Raw genomic sequence first — 17,472 nt, forward strand, 5'->3', positions numbered from 1 at the left:
GACAAGATGGTATATTTTACACTTACTTGAGATGGAGTCGTGGCATCTTAGTTATATAGTGATCATAAACTAGCTCTGTGTCCTGTCTCTACCCAGGTCAAACTTGCTTCTGTGCTCATCATTGCTTCTTAAAACAAAACAATATGTATTATATGCAAAGCATTGTTATTCTCTTTCTCAAGGAAGATGATGTATACCACCTCACATACATTACAATATGTATGGGAATTTGATTACGGGGTATAGAGGAGCCATATTTTGAGATGTTGAACTGGAAGTATTTATTAGAAAGCCAGTGACTACAAGTGGACACCTACGCAATTATAAAAAAAACAAAAAACAACTTGCAACCTCAAAATAGTTAATACTGCTAAGAAACAGCCACAAGGGTAGCAGAATAAAGAAAGAGCAGAAAAACAATCTCAATAAAGCAGATCAACTATAATGGAGAGCTAAAGAGGGGTGCCATAGGGTAACCCCAGGAGAGTCAAGAGACACTAGGCATGGTGCAATGGTGGCTGAGATGGTCAGGTCAGGGGCCAGGGTCACAGGGAGCTCCAGAGCAAAGACTGTCACTGGTGCACCAGACAGTTTGGCAGGTCCAGGAACCTATGCTTCAGGTCCCTGCCCCGACCTCTAGAATTCAGGCATGTCCATGGGCTGAGGGTGGAACTTAACTTTCATCCACCAAGAAGGCAAGATGGCACCAGTTAGACCCAGTATCCTTATTTCATTTTAAATAGGCATTTTTGAAAAATTCTTTGGAGTGATTAACAAACATTTAACTTCAGAATTTCATGATCCCAACTTAAAGTTGTATCATATTAACTTTTAACAAATAAATGTATGATTGCTAAGTTTAAATAATAGCTTGTAAATTCCAAGCAAATATGATTATTTATTAAAAGTTTAGTTTTTTGTTCGTTGCATACAATTATTTTTCCCATGGGAAATTAAATGCTGGAGTAGTTAACCTCTTCTTTATGTTGGGTAATACTAAAGACATTAAAATAATGACTTACAGAATAGAAGTGTTGAAGAAACAAAGCACCTTATCATTTTGTCTTCATGAAATTCATTAGCCATATGTTGGCTTTCAAAGGATATATATATTTTTTTTTTTTTTTTTTGGCCAGTCCTGGGCCTTGGACTCAGGGCCTGAGCACTGTCCCTGGCTTCTTCCCGCTCAAGGCTAGCACTCTGCCACTTGAGCCACAGCGCCACTTCTGGCCGTTTTCTGTATATGTGGTGCTGGGGAATCGAACCTAGGGCCTCGTGTATACGAGGCAGGCACTCTTGCCACTAGGCTATATCCCCAGCCCTCAAAGGATATTTTTAAGGAACACAGTTGGATCCTTTAAAAAGGTTTTAGATTGATTACTATATTTTAAATTAATGAACTATGTAAGTGAGGCGTACTAATTGGTAACAACATATGAAGCAACTCTATTACAAACAAATAAGGACATGAGATATTCAAAGTAATGTTTATTGTTTTGGTTAATCAAGTTTAATGTAAGTAGACACTTTTGTGGTCCACTGAGAAAATGTAGAGATTTTTCTTTCTTTTTGAACTGAAGTATTTTGAACTAGCCAAAGGGAAATGGTGGAAAGTCAGTACAGAGGTTACCACTATCTTAAGTTTGAGAGATAGTCCAATAGGAATCATAAACCAGTTGAGAGATCATAGCATGGCATACTTGTAGTTACAAAATGATGATAACCAGTTGTAACTAGAACAGGTAGATGAACTTCATGAAAGATGGGATTTCACTATTCTTGGTGGAGATTAAAGGGTTCTCCCTGAGGCTATATCCTATTACTATTGTTCCAGTGGTCCAGGAAGGGCTCTAACTCTGTTTTTGTAGTACAAATATGGACGTTTTCAAGGCAAAAACCAGAGCTGGTGGCTTATGCCTGTAATTCCAGCAACTCACCGGGCTGAGATTTGAGGGTTGAATTTCAGTGCCAGCTCAGGTAGGAAAGTCTGTGAGATATTTTTTGAACACTGTTACCTCCCTCATTTTCTCCCACTTTCCCTTCCCCATTATCCTCCTCCCCCCAAGTTGTAAAGTTCATTTCCAACATAGTGTCTAGTGAATATCATTGTGGAATTCATTCATCCTTTGTCCCCCTGTTTCTCTGATTCCCTTTCTCTTCCATGGATCAGATAAACATATATAAAGCAAAGGGTAAAGAAAAATAAAAAAATAATAATAACTGCAAACTATGTAATAAAAACCTCTGTTTCCAATTCTTGGAGTTCATTTTTATATGCTTCATTATATATGGCCGTATGCACCTAATGAAGGGGTTATTGTGATCTTCTGCTAAGAATATCATAGACATATTCTAGTTATTAGAAATGAGGGAAACCATGCACCCCATATTTCCTTGGATCTGGCTTGCTTCACATAATACGTTTTCCCCCAGGCCTTTCCATTTCCTTACTACTCAGAAACAAGCAGAAGTGGGATGGTGGCTCAAGTGGCAGAACAGTAGTAGCCTTGGGGACAAAGAGGCTCATGGACAGCCCCAAAGCCAAATTCAAACCCCAGGACTGGCAAAACAAAAACCACACAAATCTCCTGACTTCTCCTTGTGATACAGCCATAAATTCTTCTTAGTTACTGCTACTCCAGGTAGTTTTAGGATAAAGGATGTTTCCTCTTCTTTTTTCCTTTTGGAGCCTAAAAGAAAGTAATCTAGTGGAATATTTTCCTTTCTAAAGTATAAGCAAAAGATTTAGGCCTTATTATCTGATATAAAAGGCGCTAGGGTTAGAAATCACATTTTTGTCCTCAAATTTGATGTTTAATATTTTATGGCTTTTAAGTGAGTGATAAATTATTTTTGTCATAATTCATTATTTATGGAGTGGGCTTTTAACAAAATTTAATGTAATTTTACAAGATGACAGGCACTGGGGGAAAATGTCCCTGAAGATAATTGGCTCAATGCAGTCCCAAAGAACTAAAGATATGTATTGATGGACTTTCTAAGAAAAGTCATTTCTTTGACAATGTTGTATAATGACTTTGGGTTTATTCTGTGTCCAAAACTCTAATTTTTCAACTTTTTTCCCAACTTTGGTTCATCCAAATTTAAATGAATTAAAATTTTGGATGGAAATTCACTTTTGGATAACTTCTGAGGACATAATATTATTATTTATATAAGCCTGTGAAATATGAGGATGAAAATTCCCCAAAGAATACAGTTGTCAGGGTTTGCGGATATCTTTCAAATTTTCTACCTTTTCATCTGGACATCTTTCAGCTTCTTCAGCTTCCATATGAAATCCATCCAGCTCCTAGGTCAAGGACATCAGTGTGTTCTTGTCCTTCTCACTGGAATTGTGGATTCAGGGCACAGGCACTAAATGAAAGCAGGAGACATTTTCTGGAGTCTGTTGGGAAGCTACTCCTTTGCTTTAAGGACTGTCCTTCCTGTATCATTTTCTCTTACCTTCAGGGACCAGTTTTTTGTTTTTTTTTTTTTTTAGATTGAGAGGTAACATGCAGTAGTTTCAAACATTGTGATAATCAAAACCAAGTTAATATCCCATTGACCCACAGGTATATTTCATACATTTCTTTCAGCGTTTTTCCTTCTTCAAATATGCTCACTGGCGTAGAATAAACTGAACGCTGGGTGATTGCCATTTTCAGATGAAAAGCTTGGCAAAACAGGACACTTGTTGGCATTGTTGAATACCTGGGTTTCCCCAGTGGTCTATGTAGCATCCCAGTTACAGATAGCAAGAAGGGCAATTATCTATTTTTTTTTCTCTCTTTCTACTTTCAGGGAAAAGCTGTTGATATTCCATAATTGAGTTTCTCCAGGTGTCTAAGGAAGAAAGAACATATTACCCAGAAGTATAGTAGTGTCTGTGTCTATCTCTCTTTGTAATTTAAAACAAAGTAATAAAATAGATAGGGCATAAGTGAAGTACAACTCAACTATTACCAAAAGACCATGAACCCAATAACCAGCTAAAGAAGTAAAATAGTTGAAGTAATTTATGGGTCTTCTGTGTGGCCCTCACCAATTTCATAAGCTAATCAGCCCACAAAGATCACCTCCTTGTACTATGTTACTCTTGGCTTGCTTTTTCTCGATTTTATCACCTAAGTGCTGTTTTGCTTATAGTTGAAATATATAAGGTTGTGCATGGTTGAGAATTTTCTTGTGAGTACTTTTTTTTTGCTAAATATTACATTCTTAGGTCAATGCATATTGAAACTGTTTCATTCATTTTCACTGTATTAAATGGAATAAGTATACTTCATTTGATCTAGACATTCAATTTTTGGTGAATAGTTATCTGCTCTGGTCTTTTATTACAAACCATAAAGATCATATATATATCCATACCCCCTAATATATGTACTATTTTTCTTTAAAGAAAGACAGACTTGCTGGGTTATAGGGTATGGAAACATAAAAACTGTGGTGCTAATTTTTTTTGTCTATCATTCAGTCACCCCAATAATTATTGAAAGCTCAGATTGAGTTGTAAGCTCATCTGCGGTCAGTGTTGGACAATATTATGTTTTGAGGTAATTAGTAATACAGTTGCATTTTATAGTTAAATTTAATTTGCTACATGGCTAGTGAGACCTACCATCTTTAAAAAAGTTATTGGATAGTAAAAATGACTGAGATATAAAATAAGTACTGTCCTTCCTTGGTGTATAATGATCTATTCTATTCTTCTTTGAAATACATTTTTCTCTTCAGCAATTGGAAACATGATTTCTTGCTATCTCTACTACTATTTAGAAATCAGTTTTAATTTATAGTGGTCTTTCTTTTTTCCTTTTTTTTTGATTTGCTACTTTAAGCTCTTACATCTAGGAGTATTGTATTCATAAACTGCTTTGTTGCATGGTAACTTTTTATACAACTACTTAATGATAATGGAAATACTATTAGAAATAAAAGTATGTTATGTGCTGAAATCCTATTTCTTTATTATCATATACATTAAAATGAAATTCTTTTTATTTATGTATTTTACATTTATATTTTTGGAGAGATTAGAACTCATGTCTTTTAAAAGTTTAGGGAAATCTTATTGTTTTCTCTTTGGTGGTTATTCCTCCTTTTTCTCTAATCTTTATCTGAAAGTTAAGTGATGATGTTACAGAGCAACTGATATTAGTTCAGCATATCTTTTTTTTTTTTAGCCAGTCCTGGGGCTTGGACTCAGGGCCTGAGCACTGTCCCTGGCTTCTTTTTTGCTCAAGGCTAGCACTCTGCCACTTGAGCCACAGCGCCACTTCTGGCCATTTTCTGTATATGTGGTGCTGGGGAATCAAACCCAGGGCCTCATGTATTTGAGGCAGGCACTCTTGCCACTAGGCCATATCCCCAGCCCCGAGTTCAGCATATCTTAAAGTTTTCTTTAAAAATACTATTATTGTCTTTTTCACACTGTGCTTTAATTAGGATGAATTCTTTGAATCTGTCTCCAATTTCATTGATACTAAAATTCGGTGTCTAATTTGTTTGCTCATTTCATTGCTAAATAATTTTAATTATAAATTGTTTAAAATTCTACCTTAAATTAGAAATATTTACCTGGATTTACCTATGGCCATGTCTCAATTATTAGAGGATTTGATTACCAAGTAAATTTAAAAAAAATTACCCCTTAAAAAAGTTTTTTGTTGCCCATAATATGTACTTTTAATTAAACAAATAACTTTTCTTAGTAGCAATAAATGAACTTGGAATCTTGTGGAAATGACTCTAGCAGATGATATATTTATAGGTCTGAATCTACAATTTATTTTTTTCTTCTCTCAATAACGATGCTTTTTTTCCTTGTTTATCACATGCAGCTGCTCAATTTACTTAAAATTTCATAAATGATCGTTCTTTGAGGAAACAGTTTTTCTTAAAAGGAAGCTTTCATTTGTTATTTCAGCCACTAGAAAGTACCATCACACCTGCAGCACTTTAAATTAGCCTTTGAGCTGCCACTTTTTGCGCACACTACTGTATATTTAGACCTTGAATTCATATGAGATCCAACTTCTGGTTGTGAATCCTCAGCAGAGTTTGTTGGTTTTCCCTGTAAGATTTGACACTTGATTTTCTGCTATTTCCTCACTTCACTTCATTTCTGACGCTTCTGAAATTTTTGATTTTTTTAAAGCATCAGTTCATTCGAAAAATATTTATATATTGCATTAATTCTTTCTTCCATACTGCAAGATACTCAAGTCTTTCAATAAATCATTTTCCTCAATAAAACACCATTTTTATGTTCCTCTTCTTTTGCTTTAATGTTTAGTCTTTCATTTTTTTTATTCCTTCCTTTTCATCCAGAATCACTACTATAAAATTAAGTAATTTTGTTGATTTTTCACAAGAAGGGATTTGAGATGCGCAAATGGTAACCATTTTTCTTTTATGGCATACTATAACTTTTATACCTTTTATAGCTTTTAATACCTAGTTAGAATATTTTAAGACAAGTGAAATTTATTCTGTTTTTAAATTGTATTTATTTATTTTATACATTGCTGTTATTGATGACCTGGAGGAGTATGTTGAGACAGAGTCATGAATTTTCTTTTATGGGAATTTTCTTTTATGTATGTGTACACTACCAGAATTCTACATAAACAAGCAAGAACACTGAAACTGTTTATGAAAACGTGTTTACATAATGTTTTCCTTTTTAGCTCATTAGATTCTGTATACTTTTAGTATTTTTAGTATTATTCAAACAGCCTCAAGAAAAAAAATTCTTTCCCCTTGTCTATCATTTCTAGACCTTCAGTATTAAATTGAAATTTCAAACTCTTCATATGGCCATTTCTACTTGCTGATTTAGTTCTCATGTAGATGATTATATATATATATATATATACATATATATTTTAAAATGTGTAAGTGTATATGCAGTGTATGCATGTATGTATGTATGTATTTGTTTTGTGTGGCTGAAACTGGGGCCTTTGTACATGCTACATTAGCATGGTATCACTGAGCTACATTACCAGCCCTATTTTGTCACTGATAGAGATGCATTTTTCCAAATTTACCATTTATTAAAAGTTGTTGTGTTTTTATTTTGAGAGAAATTAGACTTTCAGTTAGTTAAAAAAAAATCTATTCAGTGGCTGGGGATTTAACTCCGCGGAAGGGCACCTGCCTGGACAGTGCAAGGCAGCGAGTTCAGTCCTCAGCTCTTGGGGAACAGAAACCTATAAAAGACCAAAAAAAAAGTCCCATTTGTCTTTTCTTCCTCCACTAAGATTTGAACCTAGAGCCTTGGCTTGGTGGCACTCTACCACATGAACCATGCCTCCAGATTGACTTATCCATTGGCCTTATGGTCCAGCAATTCCACTCCTAGGCATGTATCCAAAAGTTCACGAACTAGGAAGCAGTCAAGTCACCAGCACAACCATGGTCACTGCAGCACTATTCACTACAGCCAAGGGGTGCAATCAGCTCAGCTACCCTTCAGTGGACAAATAGGTCAAGAACATGTGTATGCATTTACAGCCATTAGAAAGCCAGCCGTTAGAAAGAGTAATATTATATCATTTGTAAATAAGTGGAAAAAAAATAGAGAAAAATATGTTAAGGTAAGTTGTACATTTGCCCTCATATGTGGAACCTAGATTTAGTTTATTTTGGAGATACATTCTTTTTATCTTTGCTGAGAGAAGTGTCCCCGAATCTGAATCTTCTTGGTCTTAGATAACTGAGTAGCTAAGATTTCCTGAGCCACCAGTTCCAGGTTCATCCTTATGTTCCTTATACTGCTTTACTAAGAGTTATATTTCATGATCATTCTGTTCATTTTAATTAAATTTTAATTAAACACTCTAGCTAGTTGACATAAAAATTTAATTCTTAATGAACGGATTCTGAACTTTTATTGGTGTCACTATTCTGTCGATACACAACTAGAAGAATATACAGGGTTAAAGAGTCTAGGGAATATCTAAACTGTTTTACGATAACAAGTCTTCATGAAATACTGTCTTTCCAAATATTTCTAAATTTTTACTCATTAAGTATTCAGTTATGAAACTTGAATGTAGCTTTGGTTGGCAGCCCATGATTCTTGTATAAGATTTACAAAGTAGAATAGGTAGACAAAACCCTCATGTAACCCTGACAAAAATGATATGCACAGAGATTTAGAGGCAGAGCCAAATGATTCTAATGGCTCATAACTTCCAGGTACTCTCCATCCACATCTTTCTAAACTTCCCATTTCCCACTCCTTTGTAAATCTGTAAAGGTTTTCATTCACCCTGTAGGACCTTTGATTTTGTCATTCCTTCTGGAAATACCCAGTGTCTTAAAATTCACAGGACTGGATCCCTCTTTGTCTTAGGCCTCTAATAAATGTCAACTCTCTTAAGAATCCCTGATCCCACATTCATAATTCTCTACCACCCTCTTTTACATTTTCTTGTTTATTTCCTTCACAGAACATAGACTTACCTGCAAATATTTTGTTCTCTTTGCTAAAATATAGTTTCTATGAGAACAGGGAATCATCTGCTTTATTAACTTCTGCCACGAATATTGACAGTAATCAGTAATCATAGAGCAGTTGCTTTTATGCGAAATCAATCAGTAAATGAGACCTGGTAATGCCAAGTCTCTTTACCTTATCATTTTGTTATTATAACATTATCATGTAATATTTTATAATTCCTGACAGTTTTATAGAATATTCACATGCTTCCATGTCACTACCTTCAATCTCAGAGAAACCATTCTAATTGTTTATTATGAGTATAATGAAATCCTCAAAAGCAAGCTGATGGATGCTCTCACTTTTGAGATATAAAATTTCCTGTATTTAGGATTGTGCAAGAGATCTACATGTACCTATTTTAGGAACAAAAATGGTGCATGAAGTGGCAGTTGCCATGGTAAACAGTCTTTTCAATAATGCAAGTGTGTTTTCTTTGTGAAAACTGAAACTAAATGCCAAAGCTAGTTTTTACAGTTGCAGGTATTTTAAATGTTTATTTTCAAACACCTATTTTGTTCACTTTATTTACTTTGCCTTTTTCTAAATTGGTTACACCTTCTCAGTGGAAATTGATTAGGGAAAGTGAAAATTACTTGAATTAATCTGGTCTTGTAGAAATAGATTCATCACTTAGGTCAAATTCTCAAATTGAAGAGGTGAAATATAATCTAAGAGTGTGGTAAAACTTGAGCACTACCAAAATTATCACTTTTATTCTTTTGTAGAAAAGGTAGATCTATTAGTTTTGACTGAATAAGAAGACATCTGCTATATTAGTGACTTAAGCAACAATTGCTTTTAAGCTTAAATAATAAAATACCATGCACTGTCAATTTTGGTTCAGCCTGATTGGGCAGTTCTGTAGATGTGTCTGGTTTTACATACACAACTATAGTCAACCAGCAGGTTCAATGTAAGAAGGTCCACTGTGGACCAAAATTATGAGAGCAACTGGACCCTATGTCTTTAGCATTTAGCCATTTTCCTTGATTATACACATCTTGGCTAAATCGAAAAGCAGTGAAGTAGGGCAAGCTGCATTCCATAAACACTCTCTTCTTCTGTCAGGTTTTTTAGCATTCCATTGTTTGGGATGTACCACGTGACCAGAACCAGCTACCAATGAATCAGTTGCATGGTAGAAGGATGTCATACTGGATTGCAGAGAAGTAATGATCTCTTCTTTGTAGCTCAAAAACGTAGCGCCTGAAATTCAGCCATTACAAGCAGAATCTGACAGCACTCTTAGAATTCTCAGCTGAGGACATGTTCTCTTACTTTGTTATATTTAAGAAGCTCCATGTACTCCATGCAGTTGTCATGAAGATTCTAGCATTCTTCCTTATTCCATTTACACACACACACACACACACACACACACACACACACACACACACACACACACAGAGCTTGCCAGTGTCCTGTGATGTAGAACATTGTGGAGGACTAAATTTTCTGAAGACAAACTGGTAATGGTATTCAGAAAGGCAAAAACCATTTGGGTTGGACAAAGAATGACAAACCAATCTGAATGGGAAAAAATGATGTAATCTATTGGAAATTTTCATTTCTCCAAAATTTCAGGTTTTACTAGAATATTAATAAAGTTTGTTTTAATATTTAGGGAAAAATTCAAACAGGTGACATTTTTATCATGTAAATAAACTTAAGTAATATGTTTAGAAGTATCACTAAGGAAGTGTAGTGTAGTAATCAGGAATGTGCTTTCTATGAAGTCAGCAATAGCTCTTTTACTAAATATTTACCTAATGGGATCATTCTCATCAATTTTGAACAGAACAAATATCAGAAAAGGGAATGAATGTGATAGAGAAACTGTGAGTTCAATAGCTTACTTCCAAAGTAACAGTTTAGTATTTCTAAGTATTAGACCAGAAAGTTTTCACTTAGGTTCATTCCTTTACTAATAGTTCATTTGGGTGAAAAGTATTGGATAAGTATTTGGTGATCTATTTATGACAGTAATTATCTTATATTTCTTATATATGTAACTTTTGTTTCAATATAGGTAAATAAATGACTAGGCAAATTAATTATAGTACTTTATGATCCTTTCATTGGAACACTATGAAAAATCACCCTTTATCATCCAGGAATATATTAGATAAATGTATGGATAGAAAATTTTGAAAAGAGCTGAATTGGGGTACAAAAATAATATTGAGTTACAATTGTTTTAATACTGTCGAGGAGTCTTGGAGGATTTAGTACCCTGTGGTTATCTCTGTTGCTCTGATTACTGGGTTGAAACTCTGGATTTATCTTTAATAAAAATCTCCAAGGAAAGAAAATCTCTTCTTTATAACTACTTATAGGAAATCCCAGTAAGGTTTCCGGAGAACTGTTTGCATCTGGAGACTGACTAATTAAACAGTTTTATTATCATCTAATTACAGATTCCCGGTGTGCTCTTTGCCATTTAATTTTCTGAGGCATAATGAAAATTAAAAATATTATTTGTTCCATCTTATTCCTTGTGAAGGAAGGATCGTTGGTAAAGCTTAAGCTTTGCCCTGATAGAGCCATTGTCTGCTTTATTTAGCTGGTATAGAAGAGGCTTCTGGTGTAAATTGGACACTTTGTTGCTACTTGAATTTTATTTTGTAAACTGCTAATTTTTTTAACCTAGTGTAGGTCAAATGTATTTCCATCCAGGCAAGTCACTGTAAAACAGTGAGTTAGAGAATATGTTTTAGTGCAATGATTCTAAGAATTCCACCCCTCCCCCCCCCGAAATTTATCATCTCTACTATGTGTTAGAATGTTGAGTGATCTGGAATGGTAGTTTATGAGACTCTTTAGGCCTTAATGTCACCTTCAGAAACCCAAGTCTATCCCAATCCGAGTGAGATATATGAGTTTGTTTGTTTTTCCTTAAAAAAAAATTGTTTTGGGGCTGGGGATATAGCCTAGTGGCAAGAGTGCCTGCCTCGGATACACGAGGCCCTAGGTTCGATTCCCCAGCACCACATATACAGAAAACGGCCAGAAGCGGCGCTGTGGCTCAAGTGGCAGAGTGCTAGCCTTGAGCGGGAAGAAGCCAGGGACAGTGCTCAGGCCCTGAGTCCAAGGCCCAGGACTGGCCAAAAAAAAAAAAAAAAAATTGTTTTATGTGTGAATCATTGCACACAGACAAATTATCTACCTGGAGTGTTTAACCACATAGATGACAGTAGCTACTTCCATGCTAGAGAGAAATGAAAGACTAGCAAATTGTCCCAAACTAACAAGAGCTAGAATCTAGAATCTCATCCTCTGTTTTATGATAAGGAAATGCAAATGAAGACTGTCTTTTCCTCAAATAGCAGCAAGGACTTCAGTTTGAATTATGTCAACACAGCTGAAAAATGCATTTCCATGACCTTTCAAGACAGATACTCCTGATGCTCAGTCATCAGTGAGAGTCATGTTCAGGTATCAATTCTGTAGCAGTGTTTGGTTATCGTGACAATGATTCTACAACCTGAGTGTCTCAAAGTCCACCAACCCTATCATGTGGCGATGAGTCACTTTCTGATGGCTTTGTTTGCCTGGGAGCATAACCTAAATTTAGATTAAAGGGGAAAACCTTTAATGATTATTAAAACCAACTGAAATGTCAGTGAACTTAGAGAAATCCAATTATGATGCAAATGTGAAATTATCACCACAGAAGAATAAACAAGTCATCTGATCTTCTCTAAAGCCCCCACTGGTTCTAAAATTACATTACAAGAAGGCCAAACCTCGACTTCATAAATTAAAGTGGCAGAAAATGAGCAGAATTACTTGCCACTCTGGGAGTGATTTGTGTATCCTGGTCAACTAAATCGAGTGTCATTTTTCTGATGACTTTCACAAAACTTTAAATTCTTTCTGAATTATACAGATGCAATTTGCAGTAGTGAAACCAGCTCTCTATGACAATCATTATATGCATTCACCCTCAGTATCCTCATGGGATTTGTGCCAGAAACACCCCTCCCCCAGGGCAAAATTTACACATGCTCATGCCAGTTATATAAAGTGGCATAATATTTGCTCATACCCTATGCACATCCTCCTGTGTACTTTAAATGATCTCTAGATTTCATATCATGCATAATTCAATATAACTGTTACATAAGTAGTTGTTAGACCGTAAGATTTAAAGAATAATGACAAGGAAAAAAGTCTGCACATGTTTAGCACCAGTATACTACAATAAACTTAACAAAATAGTCTGTATCAGGAACAAACATTTTCTGTCTCAGGTTGGTCTGGTTGGTTGAATTCATGAATATTAAACATTAACTATGGGAAATCAAGGTGTAATATATATAATATACAAAGTCTATATATATATATATATATAAAACATTTGATTTCATATCATTTCAAAGGATCATTATGTTATTTATTCTATAGATCTTTGGTGTGAACTCCAGAGAAAATATAATTCTAAAGTGACACCTAAATATCATGATCATGTCATGCTTTATTAGTATGTATGACCGCTTTATCTTATGTTTTAAAACTTTCTAATCTACTCAGAGAAAAGAGTAAAAAAAGTTTATTAGTTTTCATAGAGAGGCCTCTTGAATATTACTCAAAAGGGTATTTAGATGGGGGTTATCAGTCCTAAATATCTCACACTTTTATCTGGGCATTTTTCCAGAATTTAAAGCTTCTAATATAATGAGGATTTAAGATTAAATCCTAGCTCACTGTGTTCCTAAAGGTGACCAAATCTCATCTTGCACATCACAAATAACTGCCTGGTAATTTTCTCTTCAACAATATACAATTATCTCTTAGACTTCAAGTATTTGAACTAAGGACAGATCTGTTAATTTCATATGATATTATCAAGGTTCTAGTCTATATGCATACTATATGCTCTTTCTCTGGCTTTATCATAAAGGGAACCACAAAATGGGTAAAACTTTCTTAAAACAAAACAAAAGAAATGAAACTTCTTATATTCTTTCCCTGAAGACAGTTATTTTATGGAAGCATCCCAGATTTTGTTTCTTTCCTTCATTTATGAATATGCTAATGTGTCTGTCTGTGTGTGTGTGTGTGTGTGTGTGTGCGTGCTTGTGTGTGTACCATTCCCATGCTTGAATTTAGGTCCTGAATGCTGTCTCTGAGCTTTTCTTACTAAAGGCTAGTGCTCTACCACTTGAGCCACAAATCCACTTGCAGATATTTTCACAGTTAATTGGAGATAAGAATATCAAGAATTTTCTTCTCCAGGCTGGCTTTGAACCATGTTCCTCAGATCTCAGCCTCCTGACTATGTAGGATTACAGGCATTAGTGAGCCCCCAGTGCCCTAGTTATAAGTATACAAAGTAGCTCCCATGTGTAAGATTCAAGGCAGACAGTAAATAAAAAAGTATAGCCCTGGCATTCACCAATTGTGAAGATAGAGTAAATAGTTTAACAAACAAATATGGAATTACAAATAAAACTAGATTAAAGGAAAGAAAGAGCACTCAAAAAGGAGTATGCTTTATTCTAAGTGGCCTGTGTGGTTTTAACGTTGCCTAAGACTAGTGCAAAGAAAAATTCTACAACCTCCCTTCACTTCTGTTGATTTTCTGTTTCAAACTTAGAAATTCTAGCATGAATTTGCACAGGGAAGCTATGACTTAATAATGACTGGCCACAGAGCTACAAAACAAAAACTTCCTTTTGTTCTGCAAGGGTGGGATGTCTTCTGAAGATGTTGGAAGCTATTTCTCTAAATGTGAGAGAAATTGGCCCTGCCTTTCTTACCACTTACATAAGAACTGATTTGCTCACTTGTCTTCCAGGACAATCTTGTCTTGATTGAATAAATCTTGTTTTTATTTTGAGTACTGCTTTGATGAAAGTTTCTGTTGCTATTGAGAAAAGATTTCCCAGGAAATCATATTTTAAAAATACTGACCTACTTTAAAAATCTTAAAACATGTTTTCAAGTGTCATCGATTGAAACAGCATCTGATAAAGCCTCTAAGTATGGAAATGTTACATACACATCTATGCTGTCCAGTAGAGTTGCAGACCATACTATGAAATGTTTGAAATTTGGCTAGCATGATTGAAGAACTGAATTTTTCTTTACCTTTTACAACTGATTTAAAAGCTATATGTGGTTTGTGGCCATTGTACTGAGCAACTCAAATTTTTGGACACAGTTGTCTCAATGTACCCATGGGTAATTGTTCTAGAATCCTCCACAAATACCCAAAATACAGATGGGTAATACTAAATGCAATGCAAATGCTATATTTGTAGTTGTTCTATGGAAATGACTAGAGAATATTGACACAAAGGTCTGCACATGTTCCATACCTAGGTAGATGTCACAGGCCTAACTTTGTCGTCCAGGTCAGCTAGTATGCTACTGACCTGAACTTGGATGAATCTCCAGATGTGCAACCTGTGGCTATATAGAGCTGATATAATGAGCTCTCAAGTAAGTCACACTGATGCAGAATATAAGCATTAGCACCTGCTCCCCAAGCATTTACACAGATAAATATGACAGGACTGCATCTCTGGGCCCAAAGGTAGACAGGAAGAACATGGCAGACTTTTGAGTTAACCAGTAGGAGTTCAGAAGAGGTATTATTACTTGGTGAGTGAGAAACTGAAGGGCATATGGTAGAAGACATGGCATAGGTCCTGGGCTTTGAAGGACAGGCGGGGTTGTTAGTCCTTACCATTGGTATGAAGGATGTGTGGAGCAATGTACAGGAGGATAAAGGATGAAATGGAAATGAAAATAGTTATAGCACTAAAACTTAAAAGCTACCAAATGCTCTGTTAATCCTAGACACTTCCCTGAAGCTTTTCTTCAATCAGTTAATCCTCACAATAGTTTTTGAGGGTAAATGCTACTGTCAACATCTTCTGTTTACAGGTGACAACACAGAGAGCACCAAGGGGAAGCAAATTGTCCAAGGTCAAATTGGTAGTGAAAAAGCTGAACTCAGGAAACCAGACTCGAGATTCAACTTTAAAACATGAGACTCTGTTGCTTCAGAATCTGAGAATAAAACAACAACAACAACAACAACAAAAACAACAACAACAACAACAAAACAGTGTCCATGTTGTAGGCTTTGAGGCCAAATAATCCAAATAATACACGGGTAGAATAGATGAAGAAAGGTCCTTAATAATCCAAGAGCCAGGTCCTCATGCCTGAAATCCTAGTAATTCAGTGTCCCTACTAATTCAAGGTTCCAAATTGGTCCAGATGGTTTTTGAGGCTCTATCTCCAATGAACCAGCAAAAATGTTGTACAGGAGGTATGGCTCAAATGGAGAATGTTAGATGTGAACAAGAAAGACCTGAGTTCAACCACCCCCCCTGGTCTAGCACACAAAGCGAGAGAGAGAGAGAGAGACAGAGAGAGAGACAGAGAGACAGAGAGAGAGACAGAGAGAGACAGAGAAACAGAGAGACAGAGAGAGACAGAGACAGAAACAGAGAGACAGAGAGACAGAGAAAGAGAGAGAGAAGAAGGAGGAGGAAGAGGAGGAGGAGGGGGGAAGAAGAGGGGGAGGAGGTGGGGGCAGAGGAAAGACAGAAGGAGGGAGGGAGGGAGGAAGGAAGGAAGGAAGGGAGGAAGGAAAGGAGGGACTGAGGGATGAAGATTCTTAGTTTTCATTAAGAGGATCTCTGGAAGATGAGAAAATAGTAATAGGCTTCCTAGATTAAGGGTTGAGGAGAAAAACCGTTTTGTATATTAGGAGATATAATAAGAGGAATTTCCATAAAAAATATGTGAGCAGCTATCTCCAGTAACTCAGTGTCAAGCTGTTTGACAAGGCTTTGGAAGTTCTTTTTCTGAGTCCCTTGTTATACCTAATTTGTTGAAGGAGTCTCTCACCTTTCTGTATTCTTAATTCTTGATTCTTTTTTATTATTTCTCTTGCAAAGTTACATCATGTTTTAGCTTAGTTGTAGAATTCCTGTACCTTGCTCAAGTGTTTATGAAAATTCAGTAATTCCATAATAGCTGAACACAGTTAATTGTATCTTGGAGAGGCCACATGCTTTGCATTATATTGTCATGTGCTGTATGTTGAGGTTTATTTTTGTAGTATCCCTTCATCTGACAATGTCATTGTGACTTCCAAACCCTCAGTTAATTCTGTGAGAATAGGTCTTTTTATATGAGATTGTAATTCTCAGATTTTTGGATGTGAGCAAGAAATATACAATTGTCCCTGCCTACAGCGGCTCACATAGCAGAAAAATATGTTGGTCCTTCTGAAGGGACCATCTGTGTGACTCGTCCTAATTATTCATCTCAATCTCCTGCCCCAAAGATGAAGCTAGATTCAAAAATATTATTAGTAAATACAGCTAATTTACAACTTGTTCATATAGAAGAACTTAATTAGTTGTCACAACTGAGGAATGTTTCTATAGCTCATACCAGCTGGTAGAATAGATGGGACAGATGGCCTCAAGCACTTTAATGGAGGTGTGTGAGTGTGTGTGTGTGTGTGGGGGGGTGGTAATGTGCTGATTTGAACAAGAGACTCCATGATCTGAGTTTCTCATTTTGAGAGCATCCTGTGTTAATATTTCCACAGGAGGATGGCTTCATAAACACAGCAACTTGTGTTGCTTCTAAGTTTGCATCAAATGCTTTTCGCTTTCACCTTTTGAAAGCTCAGGGGATTGCATTAGTTAAAAAGATCAGATTATCCTATTCTTGATCTTTCAGTGATGTTGGTGCTGGTGCTGAGGACATTGATGGGACAATGAAAATCACCGACACTGATATCTCACCTGATACCAAGAGATGCTGCATATACTGTCACATTGGTTCTTCACCCAAATCCCCATATTTTGGCCCTGGTTTGCATCATCATCCCCATTTAATACCAGCAAATTTCACTTGCACAACAATGGACTTTTACCCCTAGTTTTCTGGTAAGAAGATGTAACAGACAGAAAATA

General features: G+C 35.8%; 1 protein-coding gene across 3 annotated transcripts in view; it reads left to right on the top strand.

Annotated features, from left to right (window-relative positions):
* Nucleotides 1-17,472, top strand: part of Kcnip4 (potassium voltage-gated channel interacting protein 4) — an 857,080-nt gene that overhangs the window by 91,026 nt on the left and 748,582 nt on the right. The window lies entirely within an intron of this gene.

The sequence above is a fragment of the Perognathus longimembris genome, chromosome 16, assembly GCF_023159225.1.
Source record: "Perognathus longimembris pacificus isolate PPM17 chromosome 16, ASM2315922v1, whole genome shotgun sequence".
Lineage (NCBI taxonomy): Eukaryota > Metazoa > Chordata > Mammalia > Rodentia > Heteromyidae > Perognathus > Perognathus longimembris.